The 19018-nt window shown below is 37.2% G+C and overlaps 1 protein-coding gene across 1 annotated transcript in view; it reads left to right on the plus strand.

The window, feature by feature from the left end:
• The first annotated feature begins 2964 nt into the window (after positions 1-2964).
• Positions 2965-19018, plus strand: part of Lrif1 (ligand dependent nuclear receptor interacting factor 1) — an 88675-nt gene continuing 72621 nt past the window's right edge. Inside the window, exon 1 of the mRNA XM_028757400.1 lies at positions 2965-3127. The gene's annotated coding sequence lies outside the window, so the exon portion shown is untranslated. The remainder of the gene's footprint in view (positions 3128-19018) is intronic.

Genomic DNA, 19018 nt, shown 5'->3' on the forward strand with positions numbered 1-19018 from the left:
TGAAGGGATGTTAAATTTTGTCAAATGCTTTCTTAGCATCTAATGAGATGATCACTTGGTTTTGTTGTTTGAGTATGTTTATATAGTGGATTACGTTGATGGATTTCTGTATATTGAACCATCCCTGCATCCTTGGGATGAAGCCTACTTGACCATGTTGGATGTTCATTTTTATGTGTTCTTGGATTCAGTTTGTGAGAATTTTATTGAGTATTTTTGCATTGATATTCATAAGGGAAATTGGTCTTAAGTTCTCTTTCTTTGTTGGATCTTTGTGTGGTTTTGATATCAGTGTAACTGTGGCTTCATAGAACAAATTGAGTAGTATTCCTTCTGTTTCTATTTTGTAGAATAGTTTGAAGAGTATTGGTATCAGGTCTTCTTTGAAGGTCTGATAGAATTCTGCACTAAACCCATCTGGCCCTGGGCTTTTTTTTGGTTGGGAGACATTTAATGATTGCTTCTATTTCTTTAGGGGTTATGGGACTGTTTATATGGTTTATCTGATCCTAGTTTAACTTTGGTACTTGGTATCTGTCTATAAAATTGTCCATTTCATCCAGATTTTTCCAGTAGTTTTGAGTATAGGCTCTGAAAGTAGGATCTGATGATTTTTTTTATTTCCTCATTTTCTGTTGTTATGTCTCCCTTTTCATTTCTGATTTTGTGTGCCCTCTTGTTAGTCTGCCTAAGGGTTTATCTTTTTGATTTTCTTAAAGAACCAGCTCCTGGTTTTGTTGATTCTTTGTAAAGAATTCTCAACTAAAGAATCTCAAATGCCCAAGAAGCTCCTACAGATGTTCAACATCCTTATTCATCAGGGAAATGCAAATCAAAATGACCCTGAGATTCCACCTCATACCAGTCAGAATGGCTGAGATCAAAAATTCAGGTGACAAAACATGCTGCCAAGGATGTGGAGAAAGAGGAACACTCCTCCATTATTGGTAGGATTGCAAGGTTTTACAACCACTCTGTAAATTTTTCTGATGTCTCCTCAAAAAATTGGAAATAGTTCGACCTGAGGAACTAGCTTTACCACTTATTGGCATATACCCAAAAGATGCTTCAATGTATGACAAGGTTACATGGTCCACTATGTTCACAGCAGCCTTATTTATAATAGCCAGAGCTGGGAACAACCCAGACATCCTTCAACAAAGGATGGTACATTTACACAATGGATTCCTACTCAGCTGTTAAAAAACAATGACTTCCTGAAATTCACAGGCAAATGGAGCTAGAAAATATCATACTGAGTAAGGTCACAAAGTAACATACATAGTACACACTCACTGATTAGTGGTTATTAGGCAAAAAAGCTTGGAATATCCACAGTACAACTCACAGACCATATGAAGCTCAAGAAGAAGGAAAACCAGTGTGGATACTTCAGGATTCCCAGTATAAAGGGGAATGGAACAAAATATCATGAAAGATAGAGGGAGGGAGGCCTGGGAGGGGAAGAGGAGGGGAGTGAAAAGGGGGCAGGATCAGGTGTGGGAGGAGACCAGGAGAAATACAGAGGGTCAGGAGAAAGGAGGTATGTAGAAGTTAGGGATGAAGAACTGAAGGTAGCCACTAGAAAGTCCCAGATGCCAGTGAAGCAAGAGGCTCCCAGAACCCAAAGAGGATGACATCAGCTAAAATACCCAATAAAAGGGAGATAGAACCTATATAGACCATATCCAGTGATTAGACATGGCCCCCAGTTGAGGAATGTGGCCACCCACTGATCTCAAAAATATTATCCCAGAACTGCCCCTGTCTAAAGGAAATGCAGGGACAAAGAATGGAGCAGAGACTGAAGGAAAGGCCAACCAGAGACTGCCTTACCTGGGGATCCATCCCATACACAGTCACCAAAGCCAGATACGATTGGTGATGTCAAGAAGCACTTGCTCACAGCAAGGAGCCTGATATAGCTGTCTCCTGAGAGGCTCTGCCAGAGCCTGACCAATAAAGATGCAGATGCTAGCAGCCATCCATTGGACTGAGCATGGGGACCCCAATGGAGGAGTTAGGGGAAGGAATGAAGGACCTGAAGGGGTTTGCAACTTCATAGAAAGAACAACAACCACCAACCAACCAGACCCCACGGAGCTCCCACGGGCTAAACTACCAACCAAAGAGTGAGTACACATGAACGGACCCATGACTCCAGCTGCATAAGTAGCAGAGGATTGCCTTATCTGGCATCACTGGGAAGGGAAGCCCTTGTTCCTGTGGAGGCATGATGCCCTAGTATAGGGGAATACTAGGGTGGTGAGGCAGAAGTGGGTCGGTGGTTAGGGGAGCACCCTCAAAGAAGCAGGAGGAAGGGGGAAGGGATCACGTGTTTATGGAGGGGAAATGGGAAGGGGGACAACATGTGAAATGGAAATAAATTAAATAACCAACAAAAAAGTGTAAATTCAAAAGTGTCGATATAATTTTAAATAATACCCGTGGTTAAATATATTGTTCCCGATCCACCACATTACAAGAAGCCTCTTCACATTTCATGAAATTGGACAGGTTATAAAAGTTAAGAGTATTATTCTTCAGTTGGTATTATGCTGACTGCTGGCCTAACCAAAAGAAGCCATGGACTCTCCAAATTGACTAAACCAGAATAGTGGCACACAAGATGTCTGAAAGAAAAAGCTACTTTGTATTTGCTTACCTTTTCCAACTTAAGTTGAAAAAAACTATATTACTATGTTTTACAAAGTCAAATGTTTGTTCTGTGATCACATCTCAAAATTGCCCCACCTGGTTGACTTAAACAGTCTGCAGCCACAGCTTAGGTCCTGCTCCAGCTCTGGGGCTGAAAGGTTTGACAGCAGCAGAGACCTCAAGGATGTCTCCGCCTACAACCCTAACCGGTCGTCTACTATGCATGTTTCCCCGGCAACCGACTTCAGCTGCTATCTCTCGCGGGAACCGCAGTTTCCGGGCGTGACGTCACAACCGAAGCTACAGTAGCTTGCGCAGGTACTAGCTTAAGGACTTCCACTTGGGAACTCCGTACAGCGGAATTCCTAGGTCGTTAGATCCGGAGCTCACTCCCCAGAGCCCTTTGTATCACTTGGCTGTCATGGCTGGCGGGACCCGCGCAAGGAGCAGGGCAAACAAGGCGAGGCCGGTGAGTACCGCTGGCGCTGAAGGACCAGCTGACTGTGCAGCTTGAGTGAGCAGCAGAGGCTCTCGGGTCTTCATTGGTCAAGAGAACCTCCTGTGGAAAAGCGTGTACTCTAATCTATGGCCAAGGCAAAAAGAATAAACCTATTGTTTTTTACTATAAAGAAACGAAGAATGGCAGAAGTGAAGATAAGCCTTTACTCTGATCAGTGCATATTGCATAATGTATTGAAATGCCACACTGCCCCCAGAAACATACATTTACTGTGACAGATGAAATGTATTTACAATACAATAGGACATGAATAACTACATAAAATTTAAATGCTAATTCACAAGTTGACAAAGGATATTAGTGGACATTTCTCCTCAGAAATTACATAAATAGTAAAAGATGAAAACAAATCCTTAGTCATAGGAAAATGCAAATCAGTACCACACATGGAGACCAGCTTATTCACTAGGATGGCTGTGATTTTAAAATATTGCATAACAGCCAGTATAGGGAAGAATTTGAACAGTTACATATTTTGCCTGAGATCGTAAATGATATATCTACTATTGGAAACAGGTTAGCAGTTTTGCAAAACCTAAATGAAAAATTTGCCATTTGACCCAGCAGTTCCAGAGCTGTGAAAACAAGTTTTTTTTTTTTTTTTTTTGCTTGTTTTTCTTTCCATTTATTTTTATTTTTGAGACTATAATATAATTACAACATTTCTCCCTTCACTTTCTTCTCCAAGCCCTCCCATAAACCCCTCCCTATTCTTCTTCCAATTCATGGACCGCTTTTCAACGAAGTGTCTTTGCATTCACACACACACATACACACACATATATATTCAGTCCATAAAATGTTATTTCTTTGTATGTTTTTGAGACAAGGTTTTATGTAGTTCAGGCTTGTCTTGAACTTTCTGTGCACTTAAAGCTGACTTTAAACTGTTGATCCTCCCCCATGTCCCTGTGCTGTGATTCCAAGCATATACCACCATATCTAGCTGCTTCACAAACAAAACTTTCACAAGTCTGTTTGTACCAGCATCATTTCCAGCGGCCCAAAGTGAAACAATCCAAATGTCCATCAACAGGTGAAATGCATTAAGAAACTGTACTATACATGAAGAAATGATGTATTGGCACATGCTACAACTGGACCTGAATTCAGAAGCGTAATGATAAAAGGATTAGACAAACACAAAACATGACACCAGTTTAAGTGTATATGCGTTGTCAGGTATAGCTTTTTCCATTGAAGTAGAACAGAGAATTATTACTAAGAGCTTAGAAGAGGGATAAAAGGTAAATTGCCCATTGGTGAATGTTGTGGATAAATAAAAATGTATAGTCAATAAAAATCATGTGTTGGTCGTTTGCTCTGAGAACTCTGATAAATGGAAAGCAAGCCAATATGATTGATTGAAACCATAGTTTTCAGTGTAGATATTAACTCCCTGGGAGGTATTCTCTGACATTTAAAAATGATTTGTTTTTGCCGGGCGGTGGTAGCGCACGCCTTTAATCCCAGCACTTGGGAGGCAGAGGCAGGCGGATTTCTGAGTTCGAGGCTAGCCTGGTATACAGAGTGAGTTCCAGGACAGCCAGGACTACACAGAGAAACCCTGTCTCGAAAAACCAAAAAAAAAAAAAAAGTTTGTTTTTAAATAGTTTTAAAGAGCCAGGAAAAACTAAGCAGAAACTGGAAACTTTACATCTACCCCTCATCTCCAGCCCTTTCCCCCCCTTATTGTTAGCATCATATATTCTTGTGGCTTATTTGTCAAAATTGATAAGCCAATAATGATACATTATTATTTAAAATGTTTACTCTTGGTGTTATATATGCTGGTGTTTTTGACCAATCTATGAATATATTTACATGTATAAACATAAATAATATATATATTTACCATTACAAAATTATTGTTTCATTGCTGTAAAAATTTTCTATGCCTTACTTACTCATTCATCCCTTTCCCTTGAGCATGGCAACCACAGTTCTTTGAATGCCTCCATAATTTTGCCTTTTTCACCATGCCATGTAATTGGAATTATGCAACACACAGGCTTTCAGATAGCCTCTAGCTAACAATATCTACTTGATTCTGCCATGGCTTTTTATAATTGGATGTGTCATTTAAAAAATTCCATCATATGGCTATGTCATATTTCTTTAGTCATTTGCCTGTTGGAAAATATCCTGGTTGCTTCTGAGTGTTTACAATTACAAGTAAAATTGTCATGAAAGTGTGTATTCAGTTTTTGTGTGGTACTGTGTGACATTATTCTTGGGAAGGCATGAATAACTTGCCTCAGATAGGGAACTGGTAGCAGAACAAAGAACAGCTATCACAGAACTCCAAGTTAGAGTTTCATTGGGGAAACATAGAGGAGCTTACAAGAGGAAAATGATTTGAAGACAGAAGCATCAATAAAAGCCCACCCCAACATAGGTGGCAGGTTATGAAAGCAGGAAAGCTGGAGTACACTGCATATCCTGCAGGCTGCTTAACAGGTTCCAGGTAGTTCCTTTTATTTGAACCTCTTTCAGGTAGTTGGGATGCTGTCTGCTACTTCCAGGAAGGTTTAGTGGTATGTCTTTCTTTTCTAGACAGCTCCATTTGCCTGAGACTGATTTGTACCCTTAGGGAAGGAGGCATCTAGTGAATCTAGTCAGCTTCAGATAATCTAGTCAGCTTTGGGGACTTCCTTAACTCTTTGAGTTTACTTTCTGAGCTTAAGACCATTCCTGAAGGATAAAACATTTCACCTCTCCTTAGAACACCCTGTTGTTTAACCTTCTTGTAAATATTGTATCTTAAAATATACTCTTTAAACTTCCTTTCCACCTCCTATGTCTTAAGGAATTTCCCTCCAAGATTGAGTCTTTTAATCTCAGAAGAAACTGCTACACAGCATATGGAAACAAGTTTTTAATTTATGTAAATACCCAGAAGAATTATTTCTGAGTAGTATGTTTAAGTTGGCAAAACAAACAAACACCAAAGAAAAAATCATTTCAAACTTTTATTTCAGAGTAATTGTAAATTTTCTATGCTGACTATGTCTAGCATTTTTCCATATTTTCACTATCATTTGTGTTAGCATTTTATTTTGGCCATTATAATAGGTAGGAGGTGGTAGATAATTTTTCTTTTAATTTATTATCCAGATGCAATGGTATGAATGTTTTTGTTCCTTGACAATTCACATTTGGAAAACTAAGACCCAATATGATGCTATTAAGAAATAGAGACTGTAGGACACGATTAGAGTGTGAGCTCTCTGCCCTCATGAAAGACTTGTTCTTCCACTCACCTCCATCTGAGAGCAGAACAACCAAAAGCCATGTTAGAGTTAGATAGCAGCCCTCTTCAGATTTTAGCTTTTCCACATTGAACTTCTTCGTTTCTGGAATACAGGGGATTTGTCTTTGTAAATTACATAGTCTAAATTGTAGCTGATTCAGAAATAGACTAAAGCATGATCAATATATTTTCTTTAATGCGAGTTCTACTCAGATCTTTGCAATGTTTACATTAAATATATATTTATAATAATTCCGGTAGCCCTATCCATATACCTCTTCCTTTGATGTTTTGTCATAAATTTCACAATTCCTTTTCTTCCAAGTACCTGACAGCGAAAGCAATTGGGTATATTCCATGGAACCTTATATAGTTATATGTCTGTCCATTTCTATAGCTAAGCAAAGTGCACAGCCAGATTGATTTGTTCCATTCACTTCTGTCTTTCATAACTATCCTATAAAAGGATGATAAAGCTGTAGCTCTTGTATCGTAAGTGGTGCCCATAGGCATGCAGATTCATTCTCTCTTACTTGCTCCCTGTGGTTTCAGGCAGCAGTTTTGTTTGTCACTGAAACTTCGAGCACTATTGGGTTTTTTTTATTATTATTTTGTTGTTTGTTTGTTTGTTTGTTTGTTTTTCATACTGTAGCTCCACCAGGAGAGAGAAATTTGCACAGCAACTTGCATCTGCTGCAGATTGCTGTGGTGCAGATATTTGTGACCCATCCCTCAAATTTATGTGTTTATTTCCATTGTTATAGTGGAAGTTGGTGAAGATGAGGAGGTAATTAGTGTAGAATCTTCATAATTGGGATTTGTGATCTTTATAAAAGAGATTTTAGAGACACAGCCAGTCCTCTTTTTCTGATTGAGGTTAAAATGGAAAAAAAAAAACAGTAACAACAACAAAAACCCGAATTCTATTTACTAGGGAGTGGCCTAACTAGACATCAAGTTAGGCTTGTTTTTAGAATTCCAAGTTTCTAGCCCTGTAAGAAATTAATTTCTGCAATTAATTTTATCAATCTGTATGTACTAAATCAAAGACCAGTCATAGGCACTATTCTAAGCTAGCAGCTATTTTACTCCTCATTAAATGACAGGACAGAATAATGTACCAAATGAGAAATTTGTTGCCCTCAAAATCTAAATAGGTATACTATGAATTGTAATAGCTCTTGGTTCTATGGAGGAATCTATTAAATGATTTATTCACCAGAATCCCAGAAGTCTAGAAATTTAATGGTGTCAGAAGGCTTCAATTTTACTTGCATATTCTTCCCATTATATGACATTAAAATGTCTCACCAATATATCTAGATTGGTCACTACTTCTAGCCCACTAGGTCCAGTCAGGATAATGTCATCAATGTAATGGACCATTATGATATCTTTTTTATCATCTCTACAGTTTTGCTTGGTGAGTTGGTTCACATAGCTCATCAGGTAAACATAGCTGTTTCCAAGCCTTAGAACCCTAGTTCAGCCTCTAGAACTCACATAGTAGAAGGAGAGAACTGGCTCTCACAAGTTGCCTGCTGACCTCCGCAAATGCACTGCTGAGGCATGGACATATCTCCGCCTCCCACACAGATAGAAAGATGGATGGATGGATGTATAGATGTATGGATGGACAGATGGAGAGACAGACAGACAGATGTAATTTTTTAAAATTTAAATAAATCTCACCAAACTACATTGTAACACAGCACTGAAAAACAGCAAAAATATATTGCTGCTGTTATCTGAAAGAAAATTTCTTCTGGTGAGCATTATAAACAGGAATGAGGAAAATGGCAGTTTTCAGAAATGTCTTTCCATTTACTAAAAAATGCTTCTGTAAATGCTTTGAGGTTCAAGATGTGTTAAATCTGGAAAAAACAAAGTTTATTTAGCCCTAGAGTTTTGGAGACTCAAGGATAATGTGCCAGGATTGCCTGCTGTATACTTTGTGGTAGACAGCAATATAGTAGTAGAAGCATGTTTAGGGGGAATAGATAGCTTCATTCCCCCTAGTGAGCAAATGAGTAGTTGTATCATTTCTTACATCTATAAAACTATCTCTAAGATGGAAATAAGAAGTTGTGGGTATTTAAGAATTCCTGCTATATGGTGTTTACCAGAAAAGTCAGTAGTATGATTCACTGAGTCCAAAAGACTGAAACCAGAACATCCTTGCTGAAAAACAAGAGAATTACAGCTGAACTTGGAAAGATAAATTGTCTCTCTTGTATCGTTTTCCAATTTGGACCCTAAATGAATTGGGTGGTGCTATTTCCCCTAAGTTAGAATGGTATTATTTAGTCAATATTCAAATTTAAATGTTCATTTTTCGCTGAAATAACCTTACAGACAATCCCAGAAATGTTCTGCCATCTTTCTGGAAATCCCTTTACCCAATCAAGCTGGCAGCTAAAGGTTACCAAAAGGATTATACCAGTTATTCTAATATGATCATTGTTTTGCCTCATCTTTATAGTTGTGAATGTGTGTTTATATAATCCAAGTATGTTATTAATGTTATATATAAAATGTTATATCTTTTGATATAGTTTTGATGTATTTCGTTTTGCAAAGGCTTATGTGCAAGAAACCTGATCACTTTGGTGTGTTGGTTAGACAGGTGATGAATCCATCAGTGGTAGAGAGCTGAGCGAGGTCTCCAAATGGATAGATCTTCAAGAATTATTAATACCTTTCAGAAATGTATAGATTAGAAACCCTCAGAACTTCTGGGAATCAGCCTGAGTCTGAAACTAAGCATCAGGTACAAGAGTGAAGGGGAAAATGGGGAATCTTGAAAAGTACAGGAATATAAAAGTTAAGACAGACTAGAAATATCCATCTGTACTTTTATGATAGAAGCAGTGAACAATAGCATTGAGAACAAAGCAAAATGCTAAATAATGCAAATCTATCAGAGGAAAGGTATAGCCTTGCCACATTGCACAGGTACACAATCTGACATTGTGAAAATGTTATCTAAAGTAGAAAATTTGTAACTTGTGCAACAAGAAGACCCAAGAGAAAGCCACCCTACCCATTTATACTTCAAGGCTTATTCACTACTGCTCTTAATTACATTAAGAGAAGTATTACTGTTAAACCTTTGAGTTCAGTGTAGCACAAGCTTCTTCTTTTTTGTGTGTGTCACCAAGCACCAAATATCTCTTCTCTCTACTGCTTGAGTGGCTATGCTGAGTATCAGTGTAGGGCTAGAGAATGGCCTATGACTTGGAAACAATCTCAGGGACACAGATTCACATGGTGTGGGGTACTGGCTTCACTTTATAGGAAAGCAGGTGATGAGGGCATTTGATATTTGCAGCTCAGCTAAAGTTTCACCCATGTGAGACCAGCTGTGCATGAATGCAAGTGGATGACTAAAAGAGAGACTGGAATGGCCAGGGCACTTTGCATAGTTCATGACCTATGTCTCACCCCAGATTGTCTTCTTGTTTGCTTGCTTTCCACCTCTAAGATGCCTACAGATACTTTTGGTGGAAACAGTTATTACTTGGACATTCCTTATACCCATGTAAACACTGGCAGAGTGACTCTGCCATTAGAGGACAGATACCTAATGGAGCTTGGGTTCAGCTGTTGGGAGCAGCATGAAGCCATCTCCGAGATGACTGTATTGACATATATGAATATCAATATATGCCTATGTGTGAAGAACATTAGCAGGAGACCAACCCACTAGTCATAATAGTGTATATACATCCATGAGAAAGGCAGGACAGAGAACAGCCTGCAAATAGATCTTTCTAAACTAACATGTTTGGACTTCACAGAAGAGAGAAAATGACTTAACACTCATTTGACCCACACAGACCTGGAAAAAGAACACCTTCATCTTTTTATTCAGGAAGAAAGAAATATCACTGGTCTTTTTTAAATTTGTCTGTCTTGCTTGGAAATTATTAAACTGTTTCTTTTCTCTTTGCTATCATTTCTTATACCTTCATCCCACAGAGCTTGTTTCTTCTCTCACTTTTTAATTTTCTGACCCACTTCATTTTACTTAGTAACATCTTATACTCCCTAATTTTTAAAAAAAACCTTTTAGTTTATCTTATAAATTCTCTAGCTTCTTTATTTTAATTTTTTATTGGATTAACTGTTGGCTCCATTTTCTGTGCTTTGTTTATTATATTGAGACATCCGATTAAAATATTTTTAATGTTTCCATTGTATGTTTTTTTCTCCACTGAGTGGTGGGGACTGAGATTTCAAGAGAAAAAAAATTGTCACTGAGAAGACCCTCCTATAAAGTGAAGGAAGGGGGGTATTCATCTTAACAAATGTATACATAATATGGAAACACCATAAACAAACAAAAAAGAAACAAACAAAGGAAGAAACGAAGGAAGGAAGGAAGGAAGGAAGGAAGGAAGGAAGGAAGGAAGGAAGGAGAAAAGCATTTTAACTCTTCCAAAATTTCATACGTCCTCTGTAACTGAATCAAAAGATATTAATGTGTTTGAATTTTGGAAAAAGAATTCAAAAGTTTAATTTGAAAATGATCAATGTCCTCAAGCAGGATTCAAGCAAACAATTGAATACAACAAAAGATGTCAATACAGAGTTTGCATGAAAAACTCATCAGAGATTGAGATTGTGAAAAAGAAGAGAAAAAGACGACTCAAACAGACATCTTAAAAATGAAAAGGTGAATAAAGTACTCATCATTAATATACTATATCAGGAAAAAGTGTCAATTAGAGAGAAGGGCAATGATTTATTTTATTCTGATATCTACAAAGAAAGAAAAATTATGACCACAGAATTTTCAACGACTCTGGGACACATAAAGAGGCCAGACATAAGAATCCTTGATATGGAACAAAGAACTAAAATAAAAACTGAAGATCTATAGAAATTTCTTCAATGAACCTGTAGAAGAAAATTCACCAAGTCTGGAGAGCTTTATGAACACCTAAGTACATAAAACAATTATATCACCAACTAGAGATGACTAGATAACCTATCAAAATCAAACTATAGTTATAATACCATAAGAACGGAGCTAATAAAGAATATTGAAATCTGTAAGACAAAGATGTCTAGTTACCAACAAAGGCAAACTCTTATCAGACCTCAAAGCAAAACCTTCAAAAGTCCCAAAATATGGAGTAAGTTATTTCAGTCCACTAAGGTAGCTAACTGCTAGCCAAGATTGTTATATCCAGCAAAATAAGCTTTTAAAACTAAGAGCAGCATAAACTGTTTCCAATCTATAAGCACTAATAAGATTACCACTAAACCAACACTAGAGAAGATACTGAAAAGAATCCTATGAATAGATTGGTGCAGGGAGCTAGACTTAAAAGATCACAAGAAAAATTCATGAAATTAATAGAACTAATAAAAATTAGAACACATTCAACTCAGTGAACTAGCCAAGCTCTTAGATGAATGGGAAAGAAAGAATAGAACAGAGTACTTGAATGAATAAGCAAAAAAGACAAAGAAACACATTTAAAAAAATCAATTAACACATAATTCTTAATAATACCACTAAATGTAAATTGTCCTTGCTCTCCAACTAAAAGACACAGACTGGCTAGCTAGATTAAAATACAAGATCCAACTGTTTGCTGTCTTTAAGAAATCACATGCCACTGGCAAAGACACAGAGACTCAAGAAACCTTGAGACAAAAACTAAAAATAAATATTGACCAACTTTGTAGTCGATATACTTTTATAATGGTTAATCTTCTTTGTCAACTTGCCTGGATTCAGAATTACCAAGGAGATACATTTGTAGGCTTGTCTGTGAGACCATTAATAGACTACATTAACTGAGGAGGGAAGACCCACCCTGAATTTGAGTGACTCCATCCTGTGGGCTTGTAGTCCAATCAATAAAAGGGAAAGAAAACCAGATGATCACCAGCATTCTTCTGTCTCTGCTTCCTTGTCCACTCAAATATGAAGAAGTAGCCTCATGCTCTGCTGCTACAAGTAAGACTTATCTCTGCTACCAGGACTTCCCTGCCATAATAGACTATACCCTCAAGTTAATTTTTCCACCTTTAAATTGCTTCCTATGAGTCTTTTATCTCAGCAATGAGGATGCTAACATAATTGATGTCTTATAGTATACTTAAAACAAGTTAAGCGGATAAGACAAAACTACTATTTACTAAGAAGGAAAACAGTCTCCCAATAAGATATAATGTAAATATGTATTCACTGAATATCAATGTATTCAATTTTTAAAACAAACACTACTGGACATAAAGGGATAGAATGGTCTAAACACATGTATAGTATGAAACTTCAATGTCTCATTCTCATCAATAGCATATCAAGTAAAAAAAAAATCAGGCACTTTAGAATTTAACAGTGCATAATGACAGAAACCACACACATCTATAGGATATTGCATTCAATAGCTGTGTATTCCAGTTTGCATTTTGTTGCTGTAATAAAACACTGACCAAAATCAACCTGGTAGGAAAAGATATGTTTCATCTTGTACTGACAAATAATGATTTACTACTGGGAAAACTTAAGGCAGAAACCTGCTTATAGCTTGGACTCCATGACTTAACTAACTTTCTTGTACAACTCAGGCACAATTCTTAGTAATGGCACCACCCAGAGTGGACTTGGCCCACCTATATCAGTTGACAATAAAATGCCCTCAGGCCAACATGATGGATGCAGTTGCTCAGTTGAGGTTCACTCTTCCCAGGTGCCTTAAGTTTGGGTCAAGTTGACAAAAAAACTAGCTAACATGATATTGAGTACACATTTTTTTTTAAACCACCATTTAAACTTTTCCAAAATAGATAATATTTTAGCTGATAAAACAAGTCTTAACAACCTAAAGTAAGGTATCATTAACATTGGGGCAATCTCTAGCTATAAAGTCTGTGAAAACAAGTAAGCTATATGTATTTCCACAATATAGTGTTGGATCATACATTGGATAGATATTCCCCTTCCAAAAGAGAAAAAATTGGAAAGAAGTGCATGGTGTATACCGAACAAATCTGAACTGAGCAAAACAAATTCCATTAGCACTTAAGATTAAAAAACCATCATCTTTGGATTGCTATTCTATCACCTTAGCCTAGTGAGATGGCAGTGTCATATCCCTGAGACTGGGTGATGGCAACATGCCTTAGTGTTACTGTTGCTATGACAAAACACCATGACCAAAGCAACTTGGGGAGGAAAGAATTTATTTGGCTTAGGCTTCCATATCACAGTTCATCATTAAAAGTAGTCAGGATAGGAATTCAAAAAGGTCAGGGACCTGGAGCCAGGAGATGATGCATTGGCCATGGAGGGGTGCTAACTCCTACTGGCATAACCCTCATGGCCTGTTCAGCTTGCTTCTTATAGAACCTAGAACTTTCTGACAACAATGGCCTGGATCCTCCCACATCAGTTAATAATTAAATGGCTCTAAAGGCCTTCATATAGCCTGATCTTATTGAGGCATTTTTCTCAAGTGAGGCTCCCTCCTCTCCATTGACTCTAGCTGGTGTCCAGCTGACAAAGAGCTAGCTGGTACAAGTCTACAGTAAGCCATCTTTATGCATCTTTACAGGTGTTCATCCTCTCTGGCTCATTGTGGAAACTAGTATTGTCTGCTGACACAGAAGAGATGGCTCTAGTTTTCTAAACTTAGTAGCTAACAATCTTATGTTCTAAGGCCACATGCTCTGGGTTTGTGGTAGGAGTGGAAGACCTGAAGATCCTTAAATTGTCTTTATGTTCACTCATCCCATGATGAGTGCTATTAAATATGCAGCTGGCTAGTTTGATTATAAAATCGTGTGTAATCCCAGGAGTCTGAAAGCATCATTTCTGCTAGTGTAATCCCATGTATATACTTGCCTCCAGCTGAGATGATTGATCCAATCCCTAAATAATCTCTAGACAGAAGTAATTTTTGGCCAGAATCATCCTATTCTTGACATAACATACTTTTTTTTTACATTACAATATAAATAGCACTGAATATTTTAAAAAATCTTTTAAGTCCTGGTTACTTTTCACTTAATAGGTTCTTAAATTTTCTTTCTTCTCACATTTTGCTGTAAATTGAAGGGACTAGGTCAAGCCTTCAAAGCTTGCTTAAATATAGCCTTATCTAAGGGTCCAATGTTATCAGTTATAAATTATACCTTCTATAAAAAACAATACAGTCAAGAATTTTCACCCATGTATGCATACAACACACACACACAAAGTCTTTAGTTGTACCAAATTGCATGAAATGAAATGAAATTTGAGAAGTTAGCTGAATGCAGCAGAGTAAGAACATAGTCATCTTCTTGTGGGTAAGGCAAGAATGGTGATGTTGCCATTTTGGTATGCCAGAGAGAAGCTGCAATGTGCTGTTTTCTAAAGAGTTTAGACTAAAATTAAATATACACTCTCCACATATGTACATATAAAAACTAAGAAAAATCTATGCCATGAAAAAGAAAGAAGGGGTGGAGAGATGGAGTACAAAAATCCTGAAACACCTAGACTGTAAGGAAAATGGTAGGTGTGAAACCTATTACATAGCTACTAACACTGAATGGGAATGACTAGCAGGCAGTTTAAAGACAAAATTCCATACTAGTAAAAATGACCCAACTATATGCTGTGTATAGTGATATGTCTTGTAGTCAAATCACAAAAGTATTTAAAGTTAAAGATCTAAAAATGACCCCACACAACTGTTAGTCAGTTAAGTCTGTGGTTATTTCGTACAGCACAGATTTGAAAAGGAACCATGCTGCTAGAGGTGATGAAGGGCATTTTCCACCAACAGAAGGCATTCTTATGAAATCTAGCAAACCTTCATATTTCTTTTTTAAATATTTTATTTTACTTCATATAGTATATCCTGACTGCATTTTCCCTTCCCTCTCCTCCCCCTAGTGTTTCATCCAATCCCTCCTCTGCCCTAGATACATCTTTCCTCTCCTTCCTTCAGAAAAAGGCAGGCCTCCCAGGGACATTTACCAAACCCTGCACAACAAGTTAGGATAAGACCATACATACGCTAAAATCAAGGGTGGTTAAGGCAACCCAGTAGGAGGAAAGGGGACCCAAAAGCAGACAAAAGAGAGACAGCATCCCCACACTTTTAGTAATTCCATAAGAACGCCAAGCTACACAACCATAACATATATGCAGAGGGCCCAGGTCAGACTGATCTCTGGAAACCCCCCATGAGTCCTGGCCAGTTGATTCTTCTGGCTGTGTTCTTGTGGTGACCTTGACTCCTCTGGTTCCTCCAATCCTTTCTTTCCCTTCTCCACAGAACTCCTCACACTCTACCTAATATTTAGCTGTGGTACTCTGCTACTATCATTTGCTAAATGAGTCTGTATGATGACAATTATGCCAGGTTCTGGCCTCAGGCAGGAAAAACTATAGGTGAAAGGTTTTGTGGCTGGGTTGGTGTCCAGTCCTAGCCTGGTTACTAAAGATGATCACTTCAGTCACCATGTTTCCAATAACTTAGATTCTTTTCTGGGGTCGCCTTTGTAGATTCTATGAAGTTCCTCTTGCACTAGGTTTCTACCTTGCCTATAGAAATGCCCCCATAATTTCAGTCATCTCTCCCAGTATTATCTTGATCCATTCCACCCCCCTGGAATCTGATCTCTCCTGTTTCCACCACATCTACCCCCAGTCCACCCATGGAATCTATTCTATTTCTTCTTACCAGGGAGATCCTTTCATTGCATACCTCAAGCCCTCCTTGAACCTTATCCTTTCTATGTCTGTGGGTTGTACCATGATTATCATTTACTTTATGGTTAATATTCACATATAAGTGAGTACATACCATGTTTGTCTTTTTGGGTCTGGACTATCTCACTAGGGGTGAATTTTTTCTAGTTCCACCCACTTGTCTGCAAATTTCATAACATAACTTATTAACAGCTGAGTAACACTCCAGTGTGTAAATGAACCACATTTTTTTTCCATTTTTCAGTTGAGGGGTATCTAGGTTGTTTCCAGTTTCTGGTGATTATCAATACAGCAGCTGTGTATGTAGTTTATCAAGCGTGGTTGTGGTAGGATGAGTGTCCTTTGGATATTTCCCTAGGAGTTTTTAGCTGTAACTTGAGGTAGCTTGATTCTCAATTATCTTAGAAATCACCATATTTATGTCCCCAGTGACCATACAAAACAAGGGTGTCCACTCTCTAAATATCTATTCAATATAGTTTTTGAAGTCCTAGTTGGAGGAATAAGCTGCAAGGAATAGCTAAAAGAGCTCAAGGGGGTATAAATTGGATTGGAAAAAAATCAACATATCACTATTCACAGATGATATGATAGTATATACATAAGTGACTCCAAACATTCTACCAGGGAACTATTACACTTGATAAATACCTTCAGCAGAGAGGCTGGATACAAGATTATCTCATGAAAATCAGTATCCCTGCTGTACAGAGATGAGATGAGAAAGGAATTAGGGAAATAACACCCTTTACAATAAACCACAAATAATATAAAATGTCTTTGGGTAACTCCAACTAAGCAAGTGAAAGCCTTGTAAGATAAGCAGTTGCTTTGAGTTTCCATTTAATTTGATGTTGGCTATAGGCTTGATATAATTTGCCTTTATTGTGTATATCCCTTGGATCCCTGATTTCACCAAAACTTTTGTCACAAAGGGGTGTTGGATTTTGTCAAAGGCCTTTCAGCATCTAATAAGATGATCATGTGGGTTTTTTCTTTCAGTTTATGTATATGGTGGATTACATTGACTGATTTTCATATGTTCATATGTTAAACCATCACTGCGTTTCTGGGATGAAGCCTAACTGATCATGGTGCATGGTACATGATTTTGATGTACTCTTAGGTTCAATTTGTAAATACTTTATTGTGTATTTTTCCACTAATGTTAATGATGGAAATTGGTGTAAATTATATTTCTTTGTTGAATCTTTGTGTGGTTTGAGTATTAGGGTGACTCTGGCCTCATAAAATGAATTTGGCAAAGTTCCTTGTGTTTCTATTTTGTTCAGTAACTTGAGGAACTTTGGAATTTTCTCTTCTTCAAAAGTCTGGTAGAATTCTTCACTAATAGCTTCTGGCCCTGTAATTTTAATTCTTAATTGGGAGAGTTTTACTGGCTGCTTCTATTTCCACAGGTATTATAATTCTATTAAAATTGTTTGTCTTACCTTGATTTGACTTTGGTAAGGAGTATATTTTGAGAAAATTATTCTGTTTCTTTTAGATTTTCCAATTTTGTGAAATATAAGTTTTTAAGTAGGACTTAATGACTTTTTGGAATTTCTCAGTCTCTATTTTTATGTCCCCCTTTTGTTTCTGATTTTGTTGATTTGGAAATTCTCTCTGTGTCTCTTAGGTTGGATAAGAGTTTGTCTATCTTGTTGATGTTTTTCAAAGATCCAACTCATTGTTTCATTGAGTCTTTGTATTGTTCTCTTTGTTTCAATTTTATTGATTTCATCCCTCAGTTTGCTTATTTCCTGCCATCTACTCTTCTTGTGTGCACTTGCTTTTGTTGTTGTTGTTTTAGAACTTTCAGGTGTTTTGTAAAGTTGTTAGTATGAGATCACTCTAATTCCTTTATGAAGGCACTTAGTATTATTAACTTTCCTCTAAGTACTACTTTCATTGTGTCCCATATGTTTGGGTATGTTGCAAATTCATTTTCATTGAATTCTAAGAAGTCTTTAATTTCTTTACTTCTGTCTTGATATAGTAGTCATTTAGTAGAAAGTTATTCTGTTTCTATGATTTTTCCGGCTTTCTGTTGTTCCCAGTGTTGTTAAAATCCAGGTTTAATGTATGGTGGTCTGATAAAATACAGGAAGTTATTAAAATTTCTTTTATCTGTTGAGACTTACTTTGTGACAGTTTTAGAGAATGTCCCTTAAGGGGTAAGAAGAAGGGGGGTTTTGGTTGTTTTGTTGTTGTTGTTGTTGTTGTTTTGGTTTTTTTTTTTTTTGGTTTGGTTTGGTTTGTTTTTGTAAAATATTCTGTAGCTATCTGTCACATATCTTTGGTTTATAATGTCTGCTAACTCCAATATTTCTCTGTTTAGTTTTTGTCTGAATGACCTGTCCACTGGTGAGAGTGTGATATTGACATCACCCACTAGCACTGTGTGCAGTTTGGTGTGTGATTTAAGCCTTCATATTTCCTTTACAAATGCCCTTGAGTTTGGGGCATATGTTAAGGACTTCATGTTGGTGAATTTTTTCTTTGATGAGTATGTGGCATCCTTCTCTATCTCTTCTAATTAATTTTTTGTTTGAAACCTATTGTGTTAGATATGATAATAGCTACGCCAGCTTGCTTCTTCAGTTTATTAGCTTGGAAAAATCTTTTTTCCAACCATTTATTCCAAAGTGATATCTGTCTTTGATGTTGACATGTGTTTCTTATATGCAGCAGAAGGATAGATCCGTTTTCACATCCGTCTGTTAGAATCTGTTGGGGAATTGAATACACAATATTGAGAAATTTTAATGACCAATGATTGTTAATTACTCTTATTTTGTTTTTGGTCATGGGAGAGAGAGAGAGAGAGAGAGAGAGAGAGAGAGAGAGAGAGAGAGAGGGT

This window comes from Grammomys surdaster, unplaced genomic scaffold (genome assembly GCF_004785775.1).
Source record: "Grammomys surdaster isolate TR1022 unplaced genomic scaffold, NIH_TR_1.0 126158, whole genome shotgun sequence".
Classification (NCBI taxonomy): Eukaryota; Metazoa; Chordata; class Mammalia; order Rodentia; family Muridae; genus Grammomys; species Grammomys surdaster.